The sequence below is a fragment of the Protopterus annectens genome, chromosome 10.part0 (assembly GCF_019279795.1).
Source record: "Protopterus annectens isolate FY-2018-M chromosome 10.part0, PAN1.0, whole genome shotgun sequence".
NCBI lineage: Eukaryota > Metazoa > Chordata > Ceratodontiformes > Protopteridae > Protopterus > Protopterus annectens.
In genome coordinates this window covers 1011789265-1011814012 of record NC_056744.1, presented here as the reverse complement: position 1 = coordinate 1011814012, position 24748 = coordinate 1011789265, and the positions used below count along the sequence as shown (strand labels likewise).

General features: G+C 37.0%; 1 protein-coding gene across 1 annotated transcript in view; it reads left to right on the top strand.

The window, feature by feature from the left end:
- Window positions 1-24748, top strand: part of LOC122813454 (E3 ubiquitin-protein ligase HECTD3-like) — a 699643-nt gene that overhangs the window by 286859 nt on the left and 388036 nt on the right. The window lies entirely within an intron of this gene.

Sequence of the window (24748 nt, the reverse complement as noted above, 5' to 3'; positions counted from 1 at the left end):
AGAAATGCTTATGGCAGTAAGTAACATGGGAACATACAAAACTGTGCAAACAAAATTAGAAAATAGAATTATTTCAGAGCTGAAACCTGGAATTTATGTATTTTTTAAAAGAAATGGAGCTACATGGTGAAACTATATCCACTGAACAGATTTGTTATGAGTTAAGTTGCATAAACTCAATAATAAAGTCAAAAAGGAATACATCAAGAATGCTATAATATACAGTGACTGTGCCAGAATCAAGACAACAATACCAGGAATAAGCATTACCCATATGGTAGTGACATGCATTACCCATATGGTAGTGACATGCATTACCCATATGGTAGTGATATGCATTTGATATATTGTTTTCGTCCATTTAGTCTTCCTACAGATTATGTCCAAATGAGCTCCTCCTCCCTATCAGTTTACACCACTTGGGTTTATGCTTTTGTTGTAGCACTTATGACATACATGTAGACAGCACTACAGTACATGCCAGCCTTTGTTTATCTGCTCTGTGTGCGTTACCTCCCCATTTCTCTCATATTACCCAAGGTCATGTGTAGCTAAGTATATACTTGGGCACTAATGCAGAATGGAATGCTTATTTTTTGGCACAGCTCATCTCCAGCACAGCCTTTCCAAGAATGACACCTTGCCTCCATTTAGTAGCAGTCAACAATTCAAAAGGCTAGTTGACCTCTGCATTCCATCAGAGGATAAATACATAGAAAATATATTACCTACTGACTCACAGAACCCTTTCTAAAGCAAGTCTCTCTCACTGTGGGATAAGGACTATCAATAAAGGAGGAATGAAGTGAAGCTGTCCTGTGCTGAGACTCTGGCAACCCATTCTTAAGAAAAGTCCCTGTCTGTCATATCCATCCATGAAAGGGAGAGGATGACACTATTAATGACTGTAGGTCTGGCAGCATCTGGAACAAGAGACAAACATATATCAATGTATGACATGCTATAAATGCTATCATGTATTATACCACTTAATAAATAAATAAAACACAACTGGAATAGGTAGAGTGTTGAAACTTATGTATCTTCGCATCCTGCAATGGTGGCCTGCCATAATGACGCATTTGCTTAAAACATGATATTCTGTAAATCCTGACCTGCAAGGGTAGTTTGCTGGCCAACCCAGCAAGTCATAGGCGCTGGAACCATTGAGGGAGGGGAAGGGAGCACCCCCCACTTTTACAAAACAAGATGGTCTTGTCTAGTCCCCATGGCAGCACAAAAACAAAGCGTCTTGTCTTTAATGAGAAATGAAAGATCCATGCATGCGTAGTCTGCGTCCACAGATTACTTAGGTGTAAAATTTTAAAGTGTGTAGCAGATTACTTAGGAGTGAAATTTTAAACTGCCTACCTGAAAGGTAGTGGTGTGTGCTTGGTTAGGAGAGTATGCTGTTGCTTCAGGGATCATGTTTCTGGTGCTTTGTGGAGCACATGTTTCTGGTTAGGAGAGTATGCTGCTGCTTCAGGGATCATGTTTCTGGTAAGATGTTTCAGATATATGCTGCTTCAGAGATTGTGTTTCTGTTTGGGGGATTGTGTTTCTGATATATGCCGTGGGGGGGGGGGTTGTGTTTTTTAATTATGCTGCTGCAGGTATTGTGTTTCACTTTCTGATTTACACTGCTGTGTTTCACTTTCCGCTGGGGGGATCGTATGTGTGTGTGTGTGTGTGTGTGTGTGTGTGTGTGTGTGTGTGTGTGTGTGTAGATGTTTCAGATATATGCTGCTTCAGGGATTGTGTGTGTAGATGTTTCAGATATATGGTGCTTCAGGGATTGTGTGTGTATTCAGATTTATGCTGCTTCAGGGATTTTGTGTGTGTGTGTGTGTGTGTGTGTGTGTGTGTGTGTGTGTGTGTGTGTGTGTGTGTGTGTGTGTATTCAGATATATGCTGCTTCAGGGATTTTGTGTGTGTGTGTTTGTGAGTGTGTGTGTGTGTGTGTGTGTGTGTGTGTGTGTGTGTGTGTGTGTGTGCTGAGATATATGCTGCTTTAGCAATTGTGTGTGTGTGTGCGTTTATTCAGACATATGCTGCGTCAGGGATTGTGTGTATAGATGTTTCAGATATATGGTGCTTCAGGGATTGTGTGTGTGTTCTGATTTATGCTGCTTCAGGGATTTTGTGTGTGTGTGTGTGTGTGTGTGTGTGTGTGTGTGTGTGTGTGTGTGTGTGTGTGTGTGTATTCAGATATATGCTGCTTCAGGGAATGTGTGTGTGTGTGTGTGTGTGTGTGTGTGTGTGTGTGTGTGTGTGTGTGTGTGTGTGTATTGAAATATATGCTGCTTTAGGGATTGTGTGTGTGTGTTTATTCAGATATATGCTGCGTCAGGGATTGTGTGTGTAGATGTTTCAGATATACGGTGCTTCAGGGATTGTGTGTGTATTCAGATTTATGCTGCTTCAGGGATTGTGTGTGTGTGTGTGTGTGTGTGTGTGTGTGTGTGTGTGTGTGTGTGTGTGTGTGTGTGTGTGTGTGTGTGTGTGTGTATACTTGCTTTTGATGCAGAAGGCTGTGGGTTCCACTCCCACAGTATGCAGATGGATAGCTGATACTGCACTGTGTTGTACTTTAAAGGGAGTGGATGCTGCAGTCCTGTGAATGTCCTCTAGAGGGATTACCTAGTAACTATGAACTTGTTATCAGTTTGCCATCCATTCCCTTTTCCAATATTACTAGCTTATCATTTTTTAATGTAACACAGGCAATTTATTCTTCAAAGGCAACAGGCACTTTATTTGTAAATGAAACAATGAAATATAAAGTTGTCTGCTATTAGCAACCTCTTCATTAGTTACAGATCCCTTTAATATAGAATTATTTAGATGACTTTATTCAGAGATTTTGCATATTTACTGATATTGGTGGATTGTAATGATAGAAGTTTCAGTAGCCTTTTATGGTTGAAATTTTCTGAAATTGTTAGTTTTGTCATTATTGGTTCATACATTCATTCCTTACTAGAAGACTGTTCAAAATTACAAATTTAAAACACATTCTAACAAATGGTGCTGTATTATACAAGGAATGTAATTTAATATAATCAGGAAGGTGAATCAAAGAACGCATGCATTTCCCTAAAAATGTGTGCAAGGAGCATGTGATTTGAAAAGAACCCAAAGGTAAATGTAATCCTCCACTGGCTAGATGCATTTTCTTTGAATGTGAGCTTTAATGCAGTTTCAATGAATGTGAGTTTCAAGGGCAGAGAAGTTTACTGCTCATGCAAAGTCTGTTTTTGTTGGAAGACTGTACTGTTTGTTTAGCAAATTGCTCAGTGTTTGTGCTATTTTATTTCAATTTCTGTAATCATTGTAGAAGTAAATAAAAAGGCAGTATGCATGCTGACAGGTTTGAACAGTGTTTATGGTAACTGAAGAGAAATAGCCAAGTAATGGAACACTGAATTGGCTGGAGAGGGGGATGCTGCTGGAGCAGCAGTGGGTTACAGACCATCCATTCAAGTAAAACAAAGTTCATCTCCATCCATATTCAAATGCAACTTGGATCTAAGGATGGGTAAATAAAATGTACTCCAGGATTGCCCCTCATGCCACTAATGGATAGAGGCAGTTCCTAAATGCTGCATCCCTTACATAGGTCCCCTCAAAGTATTATTTGTATGAATACAGTTATTCTCACAAGGGCTAATATACAATTAGCACCCATGGGATAGGTAAGTCCAATCAGGAAATGTTAACTCAAGCACCAAAATGGAAATTGTCTAAGTTTAAAATGTTCTCTAAGTGAACCTATGTTGTGGTAGCAAATAGTTTTTAAAAATTGCAGTTTTTAGAACATTAAGTGCCCCCCTCACCCTCCGCAGCAAGTGGTAACTGTCAGGCAAGATGGTATTTTGACAAGAGCTCTTTCTAAATAATAATTAGTGCAGGAGTTTCAAATTTTGTGTGTGTCTATGCTAACTGCTGTTCTTTTCAAACAAACCCCTTGCGTTTCACAGCGGAAACAGGATTCCTTTTCCAACCATTAGTCAGACTTCTTCATGTAAAGAAAATAAGACAGGGGCTCTGATGTGTTCTCATCCTCTACTGGCACACTGATTTAATGGTTCATGTAATAATTTTGCAATACGCCCTTTGGAAAATGTTAACTTGGTTGCTTTATCACGGCGGCTCTTATTGCATTGGAAGATGCCACTGTTCACAGTTATCAGTACTGAGATGTTCTGCTACAGAAAGCCCCACAGCCCAGGAAATAATTCTGCTGCTGCTGTTAGACCAGTTTTGTCATTCGGTTCAAAATGTCTTTTTTTTTTTGCCTTACAGGTGTTAGTGACTGAAAGAGGACCTGCTCTTATTGTATAACCTAACATACTGTCTGCTCCTTGTGGCTCTGAAGAAATACAATTTCTTTATAATTTATATCTAAGGAGACATTTCTGAGAAATACCTATTAGTAAATATATTGAAGTAAGTGGAAAAGTGTCAAGATACCTGGGGGGGGATTCTCATTCACAGAGTAACACTCTCTCCTAGGCAGGAGAATTATCATTCTCCTAAAACTCATAACTATTCCCCCTCCCTTTTTCAGTGATTACTGCCCAATAAGCTTCTATGAAAACATTGAACTCTTGCTTCAAGCCAGTCTCTTTCAGATCAAAATTACATTTACAGACTTATTTTGCACCTCTGCAACAAAGATTGGTCCCCGCATTCTCTCCTTGACTGATGTAAATTCAGCTGCTAATCTCCTCATTCAGCAGCTTGTCTCCAGCCATGACACCCCACTTCTTCATTATTAGCAGACTATTCAGACAATGCTAGCCAGACTGGTTCATTAAGTCACTTAAAGTCCTGATGCAACTTCAGGACAATACATGACACACCTGGAAAAAGAGATTCACAGGAGAGAGCAGAAACCAATCACCACGCCACATAATCTCACAAGAAAAGCAATTTGGGGACACAGAATCAAATAACTAACTGCCCCCAAAGTCCCTACAACACTCACCCCAAAGTTTCTGAGAAAAAAATCAACATCCTACTAGGCATGGCACCACAAATTTCCTCCACTACACAATACTCTAGTCACTACTCTCAGAAAATTCACTTCCACTGACTTTTTCCAAGAATTCTTCAACATTACAAACAAGCTACCCACTCCTCACACTGCTCTCTGCCAAACAGATTACCCCACTGCTAGAGCAAATCTTACTTGACTCTTGTACAGGCTCTTACCTCCTCTGGCCTTGGTTTCTTTATTATACCAGAGACTACATAATATCCCCACAACAGCACATTTACAGCCTCAGCCTTATCTTAAATACAGTGCCTACAGTCTGGATATCAGCTAAACTCTGGCCATTTCCAATTCAGGCAGAAGCACCATGATAGCTCTCTGGATACTAACTGATGCCATCCTTATTAATATGGATAGAGGCAGCCTAGTGGGTGCCATTTCATTGACATGGCCCATGCTTTTGACACTATTGATTATACCATCCTGCTTGCTCACCTAGTTGATACCAGAGTCACCACACAAGCCAAATAGGAATTTCAGGTTTAAAATTGACTACTGACTGTCACAGGTGAGCAGAACTCAAGCAGGAGTTGCAGAAGGCCTAAGACATGCCCCATTCTTCTTCTCCATACTTGTAAACAAACTCCCATTTGATTTTCTAGAGCTACAACATCTTCTGTATACTGATGACATGATAATCTACAGATCAATCTCTAGTCACAAAGCTGTACAAAGTCAGCTTCATTCAACTAGACCTACTAGAACTGAACAGTTGGTTGTTAAATAAAAAACTCATACTCAGCCTCCCAAAAATAAATTAATTGAAGTCACATTCCATTTCAAATACCTCGGCATCCGGTTAGACATATCACTTAACTTTCAAAGGCACACAAAAATTTGATCTGAAATTAACTACCTACTCTTCTGGGTTCACAAACTCTCTTAATTTCTCTCACCACTAGCAAGAAACACAATAGGAAAAGGTGTACCACTTGCACAGTTAGAATATGGCTTACCGTATTTGCCAGTGCCACTAGCAAAAATATTACTTCACTGCAAACTGTCTTCAACAAACTTTACCACTTTTTTATAAACTCTGCACCCCTGGAAAATCATTATAAAACACTCACAAAAGCAAAATGGCTCTCAATCACAGGTACAGCAAACCTCCTTCTAGGTTCTTTTCTAAATAAACTGCTATATCAGAAACTCCGTTATGCCTTTCAATGGGACTAATTTCATCTACCTTGACCTACAACCTTAGAAACCTTTCCAGCATTGCTGCAACCTTCGAGACCTCTGTTCCCTTCATCTAGGTTCTGTTGTTCTGACAGCAGTTTCTCAGTTTTCACTCCATACAATCAGTTATCAAAGAAATCCTCACCTATGCCATACTTAGATCACAATTGAAGCAATTTATGTTTAATCAAAATCAATGGAAGTGCTATAGCACAGGGCATATCAAATAAGGCAGCTGCTACCAACTTTCCATCTGGCCTAAGCCTCACTTTTCTTACATCACTATAACCCTAAAGGTTTTTCCATTGTAAGTATGTACATAGGACTGACAACTTACACTGCTAATGGTTGTTTGTTTAATGATACCAAAGTCATATGTCCATAAATGTGTGTATACATGTGTGTGTATATGTAATTCTTATATGAGTACATACACGTATTATGAGAGGGTGTTGTATTTTTATGTAAGCTTGGTTAAATTTCTTTGACGTTATTGCTGTAGAATTTATGGTAAAAAATGTCTTTGTTGTTGTAATTTTGCTGCTGCCGAAGTTCTACGGGAAATGTAGTAGTTTTTCATGACTAAGAGATGTGTTTATGTATAATATGCACTGGTCACTTTAAAGTGGGATGTACAGGCAAATTTTGAAACACAATTGTTTAATTGTTTACTATATTTAAGCTTTAGTATTTGATATGTTGATATCCCTTGAAGGCAAAATGCCGAGGTACCAGGATTAAAGTTGTTTGGTACTCCAAATCTGTGTATACCTTTTGGATTTATTAGGTTCTTGTGAATAACAATAGCCAGATTCTCCTCAGGCAGCATATATGAATATGAACTAAGACTGCAAAATGTGCACTTATTTTATTTTGATTATTAAAGTCACTGCAGCTGTACCTTTTTCACAGAACCACACTATTGTTGATTATGCACAGTACACACACATATATACATACATACATATATACATACATACAAATGTTTCAAGCACGGCATTAAAGCCCTTCTAGTTTGCCATTATGCCAAAACACTTGTTCCCATATTAAGTGTCCAGGCTGTTCTTAAAAATATCTAAACTACTACTTGCTTTAATGTAATATGGTAGTATGTTCCAAGCATCAGCTACTCTGTCAGAGAACCAATTAGTACACTTCTCATTCCTGTAGAATCTTAGGTTGTCTGATGATTCTCTAGTACGTTTTGATAACCCCAAACATTCCCAGAGGTAGTTGTCCCTAAATGCCTTATATACCTGGATAAGATCTCCTCTTAAATATCTGTAAGAGACACTGTACATGTTCAGATATTTTAGTATTTCATAATAACTTAGATTTTCACATCCATGGATGCCCTTAGTATATTTCTGCTGTACTCTTTCCACTTTTTTCATGCTTGTTTTTTTATAGGGTTTCCATATTGTTATTCCATACTCAAGTTTGGGTCTAATGTAACTAACAAACAATGACTTCATTATGTTTGATTTCCTAGACTTTATAAACATTTTTATACAACCTATAGTTCTCTAACTATCATTGGTTGATATAATTAGAAAAACTCATAGCTGAATCTACCCATATACCCAGGTCCTAAAATGAGTCTACAGTTTCAATTACTGTGTGCTGTATTAAATATTTACCTTTCAGTTTATGTCTCCCAAATCTCATATGCTTAGTTTTTGATGTATTTATCAACATATTATTCCCCTGTGCCCAAATGGTCAATTTAGTCAAATTATTTTGCAGACATGCCTTATCTGTAACACTTGTAATCAATTTACCCAATTTCAGGTAGTCAGCATAGAGACTGTAGAACACCTCAGATGAAAAAGTAAGGTCTGAAAGATACAATCTAAACAAGTAAGGGACTAGTACAGAGCCCTGTGGGACACCTTGACTGTAACCAAGGATTTCACCTGTCCAGTTGGTGTGTGATACTTGCCATGTCCTATTTGTAAGCCATTCAGCTATCCATCTTATCAACAGTACATCGATACCAGTGTTTTGTAAATCACCCTGTCAAATGCTGAAGTTAAATCTATATAAATCACATCACAATTTTTAATGTGTAGCTGTTATTATATTGTTATAGAACATCATGTTACAGGTGGTAATAGATCTATTTTCAACATATGCATGCTGATATATGGTTTCAAGTCCCAACCTATCCAGTTCCGACAATAACTTATCCAGTATTACCTTCTCCATTATTTTTCCACAACATGAAAGTAGACTTAAGGGTCTATATGATTCGGGGTTTGTCCTACTCACCTTTCCCTTAAAGACAGGTTTAATAAGTGCATGTCTCCAATCTTGAGGAATCTCCCCATATTTATATGACCTAGTGAATAATAGATGTAATGGCAGTGTAAGTTCTTGCTTAAGTGTTCTCAAATCATTGTTACTTATTCCATCTCCTCCCTGCGCTTTGTTTGGATCCAGTTTGCACAGTTCTTTTTCAATATAATCTAATTTGATTCCAGTATCTGGGGTTACCTGGATGTCACTAGGACAACTTACCACCTCTTTTGTGGAGCCAAACTGTTTTGCATAAGATTTTGTAAATATATCTATAATCTGTTGTGTCTGAGAATAAATTTTAGAATCTGCATACAGTTTATCATTTTGTGTATCTTTACTCCTTCCACATTTTATGTATCTAAAAAAAGGTTTCCTATTATGCTCAATATCTTTATATAAATTTTCTTCAAATTTTTCTTGATCTTGTCTAACACTATGCTTAATCTGTTTGTCCAGCTCGTTTATTTCAGTTTTCAAAGTTGTAGTTCGACCTGTCTTCCATTTCTTATATTTTTTTGTCTCTCACCTTAATCAGGTATCTTGTTCTTATGGAAATATATCCCCCTGATGTTACATGCCTAGATCCTGATGTTAAACATTTTTTTGACTTTTTGCACTCAAACAATTTCTCTTTCAAAACTTTCTACATTCCATCTGCAGTTTTTCCACTGAACACCTCACTCCAGTTAGTTTTATATAGCAACTTTTTTGCTTCCCTATAATCTGTAATTAACCTTCTGTGCATTGGCTTAGATTTCAGTTTGGCAGAATTATCTAGCAACAAATTAACTTTTATGACCCCATGATCACTGTACGTCAATGGTGGTAAAACTTGACTTGAAGTTACAGTAATTTCTTTAGGAACACAAACAATATCTAGTATATTCTGTCCCCTGGTAGGTTTTTTTACAATCTGAAGCTTTTGTTGTTCCTGAATATACTCTGTGAATAATTTCTTTACTAACGTTGTTGAATAAATATTATTCCATTCTGTTTCTGGTAAATTTAAGTCCCAGCTAATATTATTCTTCCCTCCTGCGTTTCATGTAAGAAATGTATTAATTCCTCTAAGTCATCTGCACTTGACTTTGGTGGTCTGTACACTTCAACAATTGTTATATGTTCCAGGGTTGTCTTTATTGTCACAGTTACACAGTCTATAGTATTGGTATTATCAGTGAACATGTAATAATCACAAGTCTCATAGCCATCTTTAATGCCGATCATAACACCTCCTCCTGATTTTTTGTTAGAATGTCAGTTACAGTAAAAACATTTATACCCTGACAGAACTGGTTTCTAGTCATTGTTCTTTAACCATGTTTCACAAACTATAACAACATCAATCTTGTGGGAACGTAGCAAATTTTCTAATAAAAACACTTTATTATTAATGCCCCTAGCATTAACAACCATCAGAGATGCATCAAATGTTTCTATCTGTGAACTATTACATTTTTGACCTGGCAAAAATCCTGGCTAATGTTTGTCAAATATTGCAAAATATCTGCTGTAAAAATTCTCTTCCCTGATCTAGACAAATGCACACCATCCTGTCTGAAAACATGTGTGCCCAAAAGAAGGCTTGGATGCTCTATACATTTCCATTTTTTAAAATAGGACATTTTTTCCATCTAGGTGTTTATCCAAAAAATCTTTTCATTCACAGTGACCTGACTATCCTTTCTATAGGTGATTTGTGAAAAATATGTCCTAACAACAGTACAAGCTATACTATCAGCTGTCACTTCCCAACTAACAGTCAGAAAATCTTTATTGGTGACATCATTTGTACCAACATGAATAAAAACAGAGCCATACTTCCTTACATTAAGGCATTCCAAGGCTTGTTTCACATCTTCTATTTTTTCTCCTGGCAAGCATAACACTACTTGATGTTCATTATCATCTCTGCAAATATAAGTATCAGTTCCTCTAATAACTGAATCTCCAATTACAAGAATATATTTGCTGACCATCTCTGAAGAATCTTCAGCTTCTAATACAGTAATTTCAGCTCTATCAATTGTTATGAAGGATAGATCATCACCATTAGTCTTATTAATTCCACTATTTTTATTGCGTATTAAATTCTCATCTAGCTGCCACTGTAAATTCACAGCTTGAGCCATGTAGTCAACATCTGTCTTTCTCTTCTTTTTTCTTACAGTAATGTTCGTCAATCCTTCCACGTTCAGTTTTGATTTCTTCCTTTTCACCTGCCCCTTGCCTCTTTTTTCTACCTTTTCCATTGGAAAGGGGGATGCCTTTTTCTGTAGACTGAGAGTTTTCTGACAGATAGATATCTTCATTCCCTGTGACCAGTGTGTTACATAACAAAGCAGAATCCTTTTTACTATGTATTCTCTTTCCCTTATAGTCATTAGTCAGTTTCTTTTTCTTCCTTGTTATTTGTTGAGAACATCTTCCTTTCTTTCTTTTTTTGTTTCCTTCTAAACAAACTGGATCCTCAGATTACTGAGTACTTGCATCCACAATTCCATAGTTCTCAGGGGCCTCATCATCTTCCATAGGTGGTGAACATCTTCCATAGGGGTTGAATGTTCTTTGCAGAAAATAGATGCATCATTTCCTAAATCTGTTCTATTTGTTCTATGCCTAACACTATTTAGTTCATCAGTCCAGTCATTAATATATGATACAACAGTTCTCCAAGCCATACCAATTGCAACTGTGCAATTGTCATCATTAAGTCGAGATTTGCTTCTAACAATGGTAACCAAATCATCCAACTTTTGACACGAGGAACAAAGATCATCAGTGTTATCAGCTGTTACCTTTAGATATGCATAGCATTTATTACACTGTACAAGATACTTGTGCATTAGCAAATCGTTAATTGCATACTCATTTAAGGAATCCACATTCAGCTTTAATTGAATAAAGTATTGCAAAGGAAAAAAATTACACACAGTAGCAAAGAATTCAAAGGAATTTAAGTCAACTTCTGTGACAAAAATTATACCAGCAATATACAACTAAATAATAAAATACAATAAAGTTGTTCTGACCATACAAGTTCTACCAGTCAGACAGAAGTTGTAATCGCAGTTGCACCTCCTTTTAACAGTAAAAATAAATAAAACTTCTCTTACCAGTCAACTCCACAACAAATCACAAACCAAGACAGGTATGTTTTGATATGCTCAGAATTTTCCTCTCTGCAGTCTGTGTAAATTTATAGCTGTCTAAGCCCCTTCTGATGGCTAGAGCTTGCCTGTCCAAAACCTATCCCTTTCTCACAACCAAAAGTGAAACTAAAGGTAAAACAACAAAATATAAATCAAAGTAAAGCTTGTTAATAAGCAGTCTCTTCCTACCTACAAACAGTTAAAAATAGTGATAAATGCAATATAAATTCAAATAAAACTTCTCTTACCAGTCAACTCCACAACAAATCACAAAGCAAGACAGGATTGTTTTGATATGCTCAGAATTTTCCTCTCTGCAGTACAGTCCCATATACAAGTAATAATGAAGTGTGACATAAAATGTGTCCTATTTTTGAAGAAAGATGGTGTCACATAGTAGTCAAAATCAGGTATAGGGACCCTGCAACTTTTATGACAACTCAGCCTATCTTAACTCCCACCAGTGAATTCTGACCCTATTCTACATAGCATCCTTTAATAAATAGTAGAGAAACTTTTTTATACATGCTACCATACACTATAAAACATCTTGTAATGATAACATAGAGCAAACTGATTATACTCCAAAACTGAGAAAAATAACCTTGTTATATGCATGTTCATACATACAAAAACTAGCTAAACAAGTTTGTTATAATGCAGTTTTGCATTCAAATCTCACAGCTGCTAGTGAAGCCTTTTCTGCTACACATACACTGCAGTTCTGTGCTGGAATTTACCATGGAAATGCATGGGAAACCAGCCAACAGTTATGAAAGCTGTAACACAGTCATGCTGTCACTCAAATGGCAATTAAAACTTATGGAAGTGCATGGCGAAACAGGCAACACTTACCATATAGGAAGACACTGTTCCATGAAGACTATATGTCACTTGTTCCCCACATCTTCTTTCAGAAAACTTGCTTTATGAATAAGACAAATCTTTACTAAAGAAGTCATATGACAAGAAACGTTCTCATTTTCATGACAAAAAATCTTACATTATAATTTTGAAACCCAAATCACCACATACAGCAAACAATTATATTGGGCAACGAATCACAATTTCAGTTTATTATAATCATTCCCAAAATGGAACGAATCACAATTTCAGTTTATTATAATCATTCCCAAAATGGAATCAAAGAAATTCACTTCTTTAGCTTCAATTTTGAAGTCAATTTCTTGGAATCTATTTCTTGACTTCATAATGTTAAAGTTTATGATCAGGTCAGAGCCAGCTCCAAACAGAAAACTGTTGCGAAAAAAATCACCTGTAATAGAAAAATAAAAACACTGGTAAAACTCATTAACCCGTTTCATTTTGTAAATGTCACATAGGACTAAGACTTCATCAGATTACATACCAAACTATAAATGGCAGCAGGACAGAAAACTGTGGCAGCAGAATCCTTTTGCGAGAATTGGCAAAAAATCGGAAACAGCTGTTGCTCCTGAAATTCAGGACTCATTTGTACAAATTGAGAAATTGTTGTATAAAGAAACTTCTGTTTTCCTAAATTTACAAAGTTTACAGCGTTATGAGGATTTGGACATTACTCCTCGAGGTTTACGTACTGTAAAAAATCCTTCTACTCCATTTGACCTTACTAATGCTGAAGATAAACAGTTCTATGAGAGATGGATATTAGCTGCTCACCGCTGCAGCAAAGAATGGGTTTATATATTAATAGAAAGAGACATTCTTAAAAAACATAAATTGAGAGAAGAGATTAAAAATTTATGTGTGGATATTTGTAATAAAATTAAAAGTGATGATCTGCAACAATTTTTAGTAAAAACTAATCAACAATTATTGGAATATGAATCCGAATTGATAGAGCGAAAACAGAACAAATTACATAGAGATTTACGTGATTACGACAGCAAGAGGGCGTTTTTACTGACAGCTAACCCTAAGATGAAACATAAACGGGTGCAGTTTGAGCGAGCAGAGAATAATGGCGGCGGAGAAGGAACAGGGCGAGTTTCTGGAGAGAGTGGCTTGTCACACACAGAAGAAGATTCTGACAGTGAAGAGTTTCCAGCTCTCCCAAACCCTGGGAACAGTAAAGGCTTAGATTCTTTTCATGAAAACCGTTTCAATCGGAAACGGAGTTGGAATGGACAGGGACCACAAAGGGGAGGGTATGGTAACCAGCGTTCTCACAAAAGGGGGAAATGGTATTAAATTTGACCCAGAGAATGAACATCTATCGAACTGTGAGTATGTGGTTAATTTATCTGGCCGTGTATTAACACAGTGCGATTTAAATGTGTTAAACAAAGGGTTGAAGTTTCTTCCCACTGTTATACCGAGAATTCATATGCTAAAAGATGATGTGTTTAATTTTTCACGGAAACTACATCTCATGGATTTTTTTATAAATGATAAAAATAGTAATAGTGAAAATATGGAAGTGGAAAATAGTAATTCAATTGCAATGAATACGGATGATGAATTTTATTCATGTGATTCGGAATTAAATAGTATTGAATACTCCGAATTAGATACTAGCAAAATTGCAATAAAAAGCAATTTTATGCCTCCACAACGAAACGACAGCATAAAATACCTACATAAATCCTTAACACATAATATAGAGGCTGATTTTCATTATTTTAATCAAAATAAAAGACAGATAGAATATAATTTGACAAAAGAAGAATGGAATAGTTTGATTAACTTAGGACAAGATTATAATATGGTGTTCAAACCTTCAGATAAGGGTGGGAAATTGGTGATATTAAATGTTGTTCAATATTTGGATATGTGTTATGCACATTTAACAAATGAGGAAGTATATGAAAAAATAGTATTAAATGATTATTTAGAAGCTCAAAGAAATTATGAGTATATTATAGACAAAGGTTATAGGTTGCAATATTTTTCCTATAAGGATGTAAAGGAAAAATTTAATATTAATAGCCCTAGAATGCCATGCTTTTATTGCTTACCCAAACTACATAAAAATGTTTTTCCACCCCCGGGACGACCTATAGTTTCAGCTACTAATGGTTTTTTACAGAATGTTTCACAATTTTTGCATACACATTTACTGCCAACTGTATATAAGTTGACCTCATATATTAAGGATGTTTTTGATCTTATTGATTATATCAAGAATATACAATGGGAGGACAACATGTATTTTGTTGTAATAGATGTAGTAAGTTTGTATACAAGTATAAAACATAAGGATGGATTATTTGCTATCAAGCATTTTAAGGGTGATACTTCAGTTACTAAATACATATTAGAATTGTTAAATATGTGTTTAAATAATAATATATTTGAATTTAACTGAGATATTTGTAAGCAAAAACAGGGTACAGCAATGGGGGCAGCTTTTGCCCCCAGTTATGCAAACATTTTTATGGGTTTATTTGAGAGTAAGCATATATATACTAACCCATTTTATTTAAAATATGTTTGCAAATATTTCCGTTACATTGATGATTTATTGTTTATATGTAAAGGTGGACAAGAAAATGTATAACAGTTTTTGGAAGAAATACAAAATAATAGTATGGGCATAAAATTCGATGGGTTACAAGTTGGAACAATAGTCCAATATTTAGATATTACCTTGAAGGGATATAATAATCAATTGGTGCAATATCAAGTGCATAGGAAATTTCAAGGAGCTGGATCAGTATTGTATGGAACAAGTCATCACCCACCACATGTTATACAGGCTATTCCATATATTGAATTCCATAGGGTGAAGAGATTATGTAGTAACCCTACTATAAAGGAAAAGGAATATTTATTAAGCTATAATAAATTTAAAATAAGAGGATATCATGAGAATAATTTAAAATATAGCCTGAAAAAGGTTAAAAATGAAATAAAAAATAATAGAAATGGATATTGTAGTAAAGATAGAGAATATAAAGAAACTATATATTTTGTCTCTACTTTTTCTTTACTATCTGAATGTGTTAAGGAACAAGTAATTTATAGTTGGAATTTACTTAAGAATGAAGTGGATTATTTGAAAAATAATAAAATTAATTTTTCATACAAAAAAGGTAGAAGTATTCAGGATTTTATAGTACACAGTCGCTTTAAAGTACCGAACATGCAAATGTATAAGCAAGTAAAATATCAGGGTACAAAAAAATGTGGTAAATGTACTATTTGTAGATATATAGTGCAACAGTTTCAAACTATTAATGGAGTTTCTTTTGAAACTAAGGGGGCATTTAATTGTAATTCATTACAAGTTATTTATGGTATAGAATGTCCATGTGGGAAGTTTTATGTTGGAGAGACAAAAAGAACATTGTCCTGTAGAATAAAGGAGCATGTTAGGGACATTAAAAATAGAAAAGAAAGTAGTCCTTTAGCTTTACATTTTTATAAATATCATGAAGGTAAACCAGATAATTTAAAAGTTACATTGTTGGATAGTATTCAAAATAATTTGTATTTTAGTGAACAGCATATAAAACAAGTATTAAGGAAAAAGGAATTATGCCTTATATTAAAATGTAATACATTAAGACCAAATGGGCTTAATCATGACTGTTCATGGAAAAGTTTATTATAAATGTTGGAATTTTATATTTTTTTAAATGAATGCTATGTTTTTAAATAGATATTTAGAGTTTCAAATGGTTATATAATTGAATAATTGAATGGGAGTGTTTTTGTTAAGTGTATATAAGGGCAGATGTAATGAATTGTTGAAATTTTACTCTGTAAAGGCAAGTTTGCTGAGGCGCTAGAGAGAATAATTATTTGTATTCTTACAACTTTGGTTCGAGATTTGAAGTGGATTAAAAAAGTTTCCTGATTTGCATTGGAGTCATCCATTTGTGGTATCGCTCTATTGTGTGCTTTGGACTTTGGTTTTTGTGGTCTCTACATACCAAACTATACTGACCACTAAATAAATCCTCAATATACCTACACCCATTCATCAGTTATTGCTTAATAATTTGCCACTTATATTCTAAATAATCATCCTTATTACCACCTTTCACATTTCTTTTTGCAAAATCAATCACATTAAATAAAACTTTTTAAAGCTGGAACATACTTTCCAATGCTTGTACAATGCATTTAACAAATCCTTGTTTCTAACTACAAGGACGTGCTTGCTGATTCTGTTCTTCAGTTTCGTACTTTTTTTTGTAATATAAAAAGAGATTTTTTTTTTGTGGCAACAGATTACCACAAAGATCACAAATTAAGATGCATAAGTGAACAAACTGAGGAGGGGGCTGATCATGGTATTAATGTTAGCACAATATACTCCTGGACCATCATTGAGAAACTTTCAATAATTACAGTTTTGACATTTGAAGATTCCCCTTCTGTTGTCATTATTGTTTACAGTTTTTATATCTGTTTCTAAAGTATTTTAATGTCACTTACCTTTTTGTTCACAAACCTGGGAAACTCACCCACCATTTGAAAAACTTCATTTTTTCCCTTCAAAAATTCCAGTTGTCTTGCATTGTGTGTTTTTTTTTTAATATTAGGTCTGTCTAAACTAAATACATGTTGGTTACTCTCCCCATACTCCCTTTAATTTCATCAGATAAAACACTTAAACAGACCTTAAGATATTCCAGAAACAAGACTCTACTTTTCAGTTGTTCTAAAACCTGGACAGTGCCTGCGTCAGTGGTAAAAAAATGTTATCCTGCTGTGCCTGCTTTTAATAACTCCATTTTTTCTGGTTTAGTCTATCCATGCTCCAATAATCCAACAAAGAATTACCTGTTGTATTCTTGTGACTAATATTAGTTTCATGCTTACTGTTCTTTGTGTGGACCATCAAATTTAAAAAAACAATGGCAAAGGAACTAGCAACACTAAAAATTCAGCTCCCAAATTGAGACCTTACAAAAACAAATCCAACTTGAACATGGTTATCAGAAAAAAATATTGTCAAGAAATGTAGCATAAAATTTCACTTTAATAAAATGCAACTTCAAATTCTTTTTTCCAGTGGGCCCTAGCCAGATATGCAAACTTTGGGGCTATGATGGTTCTCATTGTTATCCTATGACCTTCTGAAATTTGTGCCTTTCTAAAGGAAGTAATTGTGTATAAGAATATTGTGTAAACATTCACCAGTGAACCTGATTTAACTGACCAATTACCCGTCTTCACCCAATAGCATGTCATACACCCATTCAGTACTTGTATCCTGAGGTATGACCATGTAAAGTGACTTGACATTAAAAGCAACAAGCAAGGCACTGTCATTAGCGTGCAATTTGTCGTTCATGTCCTTGAAATGAAAAATAATTCTTTATAAAAGGACTGAATCCTTCAATGCAATATTAATGAAGTTATACACTGTTGCCAGTCTGTACCCTGAAGCCAAAACTATTATCTGTAAAGAAAGATCAGTCTCATTTTTATTTTAGTCACTGGTTCTTTTACTGAAATATAATCATACATTGCCTGAGTTATTCTGCCAACTAGAAAGTTTTCATATAGACAGCTATCAGTTAGTAGTGTCTTTCTATGTCTTTCTGAGTCACAGATTTGTAAAGCTGATCATCACTCCTGTGACCATTAAAACCGTGACCCCCCCCCACTATTGATAGACTTTATGACCCTTATAGAGTTGTCCCTGAACATATTCCATAAAGTTTCTCTTTCAACCTTCTTCAGATTGTACATCCTATTTGTGCTAGGTCTTGGCAACAACATAGAAGGTTATGATTGGTTATCTGATCGTTACCAAGTTATTATGTGTTTGAGGCATGGATGCCAAGAAATTCACTTCGAGAACAAAGCTCGAGAGGTGAATATTGGCATCTGTATCAAGAACACTAATGGGTTATGATCTGTGAGACCTGATCATAACTCTTTGTAGTGCATGGTGTCATCTACTCCATGTACCATCAGTTACAAAAGAAAATGAAAATTAGAAAATTATAAGTGTTGTATTGACTTTGAAAGCCAGTAAACCACTTAGTGGGAGTTTTGCATAGATGGCAAGTAAGGACACAGTCTGGGACAGTTTTTAAATTCTGTTCTAATTATAAAATGTTACTTACAGACAAAGGTCTGTAAACTTCAGTGGACATAGAAGGAAAGAAATTCAGGGACCGAAAGAATGTCCCTTCCCTTTTACCCGATCATCACAACATTTAGGTGGGGTTACACACCTTTGAAAGCACTGTTATGGTTCATCTTTTTTCGGATTTTGGAGAATAAGTATGGTACTTCATGCACTACATCCTTATTTCTTGCTCAATACTGCCTTCACACACTTGAATTGTAGGATGGGGGTGGATTAAACAAACTGTATCTAGATAAAATATTAAAGTCATGCTTGATGACCATCAAATTTGCCCTGCAAGAAAGTATAAAAATATCCCTCTTTTGGAGCACTCTGATTTTATTGTCATTTAATATTCAGAAAAATAAATTAAAACCTTTTGTAAAGTCCCTAACAGTGGCATTGCCTCTGAGGTATCATTGTCCTCTGAGCTCTTAGAATCATGTTGTTCTGTACTATGTATGACAATGACAAGCGAAGATACCTAGATTCCCTCCTTCCTTCCTTCTGAAAAACTTCCAATTCTGATTCCATTTTGGATTGGGTTTCTGTTTTCTCTTTTCACTGCCAGAAGTTGCTATTTGCTGATTCCTGTATCCGTTTGGACATTTCTTAATTCGGCTTGGCTAACCTCTGTGATCTCCTTGATAAGCAGTTTGTTAAAGTAGTGGCTGGATCTAAAGAAAGGGGTTTTCCCATGGATTACGCATCTTTGTTACTGGGAACTGGGTTGTTATTCTTTTCTTTGAAATTACATGTTGTCCTCACAGTCTCTGCAAATGTTTGTGTACTTTCTTATACTAAGGACCACATCTTCTTTCTAAAATTTTTATTACTATCGCACATCCTTTCGGCACTTTTGGATTGGGAAGCTGTCAAACTCAACGAGTCTGCATTGATATCAAGTGTCTTTTTTAAGTCTATTAATCTAGATTAACTGTTTTTACTTAACAGTTTGAAAAAACTTTAGCCAGCTTGCTCGCCGAGTTACTATTCCACTAAAAAGTGTTCTGAAAAAAAAATGCACCTGTGGGCTTCTTGTAAACTTTCATATCTCTAGGAATTGGGTTCCAGACTGCCTTTGAAAAAGAAAAACTATGCCTCAACTGTGTGCTTTTACATTTCAGTAATAGAACCTGCACATATTTAAATTTCTTTATTTAAAAGTTAAAATAAAATAGAATATTCATTTGGTGCAACACTGAGTGAGTGTAAAAAAAGAGCACATGCACATGGGTACATGATCAGTTTTGTGAATATTATAAGGCTGAATTAAAGTTTTATATACTGCAAGAAAGTAGAAATATGCAGGAGCATGAATGTTTGACTGAAAACATCCTGGATGTGAAGATGTACAAGATTGTGTTAAAGCAGTTAGTGTGTCTGTGCAAGTGTTGAGGGGTTAGGGTTAAAGCAAGGGCTAAGGAAGGGGATAGATTTTGACTTATACTGTTTTTTGTGGTATGGCTTAAGTGTTTGTGCCTGTGAATCTTGTTTAGTGTTATTGTTAGGGAAAGGGGTTCTAGTAACATAATGTTTAGGGGTGAGGTTAGGGACAGAGACAGGGGAAGTGTTAGAGTAGGAGCACATGACTAACTTGGTGCACAGGGGGATACATCTTGAGGGTCTTATTTGATGAAGTGCACATGGTCTTCATATTTACTTACCTTGCAGGTCATTTGATCTTATAAATAGACACAGGGTTCGAAATATCAGTAAAAGCAGCCTTAATTCACTTTGGGCCAGATGAAGATACGATGTTCAAATGTTCTTGTTTGCTTCTCTTCTCTTTCTGTGTTACCAATCAGTTTTGTCCTTCTCCTGGAGACGACTCCATTACTGCAGATACTCCTTTATCAGATCTGTTTGCTCATATAGCTTCATGCCTTCAGTAGAATAATCTCAAGGTGTACAGAGCACAGAATGGTTTCCTTAATTTGCTTTAGCTTCAATTACTGCAACATAGGCCATCACACTTTCTTCTGCTCTAACAGAAATGAAAAAGCCTTGCTGAATATCAGTTTCTGTCCAAATAATTAATTGCTGTAGACAACCAAACTGTACACTGAACACGCTCTTTCATAGGTTCATAGGTAGGTACTAGACAATTGGCCCTAGGGCCTATATAAGGCTAGCCAAAAAGGTATCCTGGCTTTTGCTACCCAAGAAAATTATTTTCCTGTGCCCCTGTCGAGTAGAGCCACAGAAGTGATCCCCAAGGTGAATTTCCTATCTCCCATCCAATCATCAAGATTTTTCATGAAAAGTGCTAATGAGGAGCTTTGTTTGAAATAGATAGATAGTTTGTTCCAGAGAATGGGACATCTCTGGGACAGGAATCTATCCCTCCAGCATGTTCTGTTTATTGTGGTGACAAGATTTAGGTCCCTAGAGGGTGTAGCTCGGACGGATTGGGATTTCTTTAAGTGGAGCATGTCCAACAGCTCTGGGTTTGACATAGCTTTGTATGTTAGGCAGAGATCGCCTCTGAGTAGGTGATATGCGACAGACTAAAGCTGGAGTTTTTTGAGACGGTTTGCGTAGGGCATCTGTTTGAGGCCAGTAATCCTCTTTGTGAGGTACTTCTGTGGCCTTTCCAGCTGCTGCAGATGTCTTGTGAAGTACATTCCAAAAGGGGCATTGTACTCTATAATGGGTCTAATGAGTGATGAGTAGAGGGGAACAATGACCTCTTTTTTCCTAGATGAGAACCCTTTTGTGATGAGGTGTGCCATGTAGAAGGATTTCCTGACTACTGTGGTGTTGTGATTATCAAAGGAGAAACTACTGTCCACCTGTGTCCCAAGGTCTCTTATCACACTTTCAGTGTTAAGTAGACTATCGCCTATGTGGTAGTTCATGGGCACAGAGTTTTTCCAAAAGGGATGACAATGCACTTTTTGACATTGAGCTTGAGGCCATAGCTTTGACACCAGGCATCCGTCTCAGTGAGGCCCTTTTGTATGATGTCCACATCGTTAGGAGTTTTGATTATGGCTCCTAGTTTGCAATCATTTGCAAACTTCATTAGCCAAAGACCTTCTGTGTTAGCCTGTACTTCTGAGAAGTAGATACCAAACAGGAGAGGACCCAGGACTGAACCCTGTGGTACTCCACTTGCCACTGGTCTGAAGTCGGATTTGGAGTGTGCTACTTTCACAGTGTGGATTCTGTCAGTGAGCCAGTTGGCAACCCATCTTGTGAGATAGAGATTTATACTTAGTTTAGTGAGTTTATCTATAATTCCAGAGTGGTGGATGGTGTCGAAAGCCTTGGCGAGATCTAGATAGGCTGTATGAACCACCTTACCCTCATCTACTGCTTTGGTGACCTCTTCAAAGAAGTCTATCAGGTTTAGGAGATGTGATCTGCCTTTTACAAATCCGAACTGGGTGGAGTCCAGAGTTTGGAGATTACCAATGTCATTGTTTATAAGTTCCATGATGATACATTCCATAGCCTTGCAGACCAGGCTTGTCAGGCTAATGGGGCGGTAGTTCCCGGGGTCCATGGTGGCCCTCCCTTTGTGAAGTGGGATAACTGTCGCTGTGCACCATTCAGTGGACACAAAGCCTGAGGTGAGGCTATGATTGAACATGGTACTTAGGTGGGGTGCCAGTTCATTCTGTAGTTCATGTAGAACACAGCCTGGGATGTTGTCAGGTCCCATGGATGCTGTGTTCTTGGCTTTGGAGAGTGTGGTTTTTACCTGTGCAGCTGTGATTACAGGAGCTTTGCATTCTTCTGGTATAGAGATCGGCCCTTTATGGGGTGAGAGGGGAATAAAGTTAGCACTGAACCTATCTGCCAGGATGTTGGCAATATCAGTTGGTTCTATTTTTTTAGTGCCATTGTGCTGTAACTCAGAGCAGATCCAAGTGTTGCCATTGAGATTCTTGACATAGCTATAGAATGCTTTGTGGTTGTCTTTAGAAACAGTGGCGATTTTGTTTTCGTAACTAGCTTTGCAGGATTTTATGAGGGATCTCAGCTTCTTAGTGAGGCAGACCAGGGAGTTCCTCCAATCATGGGATTTTACTCTTTTTTGCAACAGTTTCTTTCTTCTGTTGGGTTAGGTTTTGAGACAGAATGGGGTTGGGGGCCACAACCTGTGTGGTTGCCCTATATCTAGTTTCTTAGAAAGAGATAACTTCAGAGCCATTCTCATTGATCACAGCTTTCCTGCAACACAGCTATATGGAAATATTTTTTTTTTGTTTTGAAGTGCTTTTTGCCTCCACATTTGCCAGATATCAATCTTCGTCCACTCAGATTTATTCAATCTCTTCCTCCCCCTCACACCGAGCCTGCACTGAAGGTTTCATCTAGTGCTGGCCCTCACCAAGCATGATACCTCAGTATAAAGAAAAAATTATCAATTTCAACACTTGGCTAAGCTTCTGGCGTCATTCAAAGGGGATCCAGTGTCTGTCAGCCTGGGACGACATGCTCGACAAGCCGCGTTGCTTTGCAAGAGACGGCTTGCACCTGTCACCCATAGGCTTTTGAATACTGGCCAAGGCTCTTGCTGCCCCCATAGTGCCTTTTTTAGGCAAGGCTCAAAAGTCAAACCCACCTCCATAAACAGCACAATTAACAAAAAACTGAAGGTTATGTTACTCAACGCCAGGAGTTTAAATCTCAAAATGCATGTGCTCGAAGCACTCCTCAGTATGGAGAACGTCGACATCTGTGCAGTAACTGAAACCTGGTTCAAGGCTCCAGAGAGCACCCCAGCACCACCGGGCTACAACTCATATCACATGTTTTGGCCACAGAACATGGACCAAAACACAAAAGGAGGAGGGTGTATCCATATTCATCAAGGATACCTACACCTCCAGGTTAGTGGTGCAGCATGATACCTCTGAGATCATCCATGTGCAACTAACATTGGGCAAATCTGCAATGCAAATTGTGGCCTGATACAGATCACCCTCCATGATCCAGAACCACCACTCCATCTTTCTGGAGACACTAGAAAACACGAAGGTCCTACTGAACACCCTGATATGGGGTGATTTCAATTACCCTACCATTCACTGGGAAAACTACTCAAGTACGAATTCCCAGGCCCAGCGATTCCTGGAATTCATCAACTCAAATGCCCTGGATCTGCTGGTAAACTCCCCTACCTGAGGTGAAAACATATTGGACCCGGTCATCACCAACAAGGGTGACTGGTGTTCCACACTGGAGGTCAACCCATCACTGGTTAGATCAGACCATAAACTAATCACTCTGGATGTCCACACACCCCCACCACCCCCAACTAAGGAAACCACAGTAAAAAACTTTTCTAAAGCAAACTTCACCTTACTTAAGACTGAGGTGGCAAGTTTCACAGTCCCCACGCTAAAGGATAATGCTGCCCAAGATATAGAAACCTTTACAAATGCATTCTGTGAGCACCTACAAGGATGCATGGATCGTGCCATTCCTAGCAAAACCAAGACTCACTCCTCTAAGAGAAGGAAACCAGTTTGGTGGACCCCTGTAATAAATAGGCTATACAATAGCAAGAGGAAACTAATTCAGAAAAAAAGCAAATCCCAAGAAGGAAAGACATCCCTGATCAGTATCAGTAAGAAACTAAGGTCCCTCATGAAATCATTGAAGGCTAACTTCGAAAGAAAAATAGCCAAGGATTCAAAAGATAACCACAAAGCCTTCTTTAGCTATGTTAAGAATCTAAGTGGCAACTCACAGATTTGCACTGAGCTAGTGCAAAATAGCACAAAATATACTGAACCTGCTGATATTGCCAACATCCTGGCAGATAGATTCAGTGCAAACTTCACCCCCCTCTCATCTCCAAAAGGGCCCACAACAATACCATAAAAGTGTAGTGTCCCAAAAATCACAGATGCACAGGTGAAAACAGCCCTTTCAAAAGCAAAAAACACAGTGTCAGTGGGACCAGATGGTGTCCCAGGCTGCATCTTGCATGAACTACAGAACGAACTAACCCCCACCTAAACACACTGTTCAACCTCAGCCTCTCCACAGGCTACGTGCCCA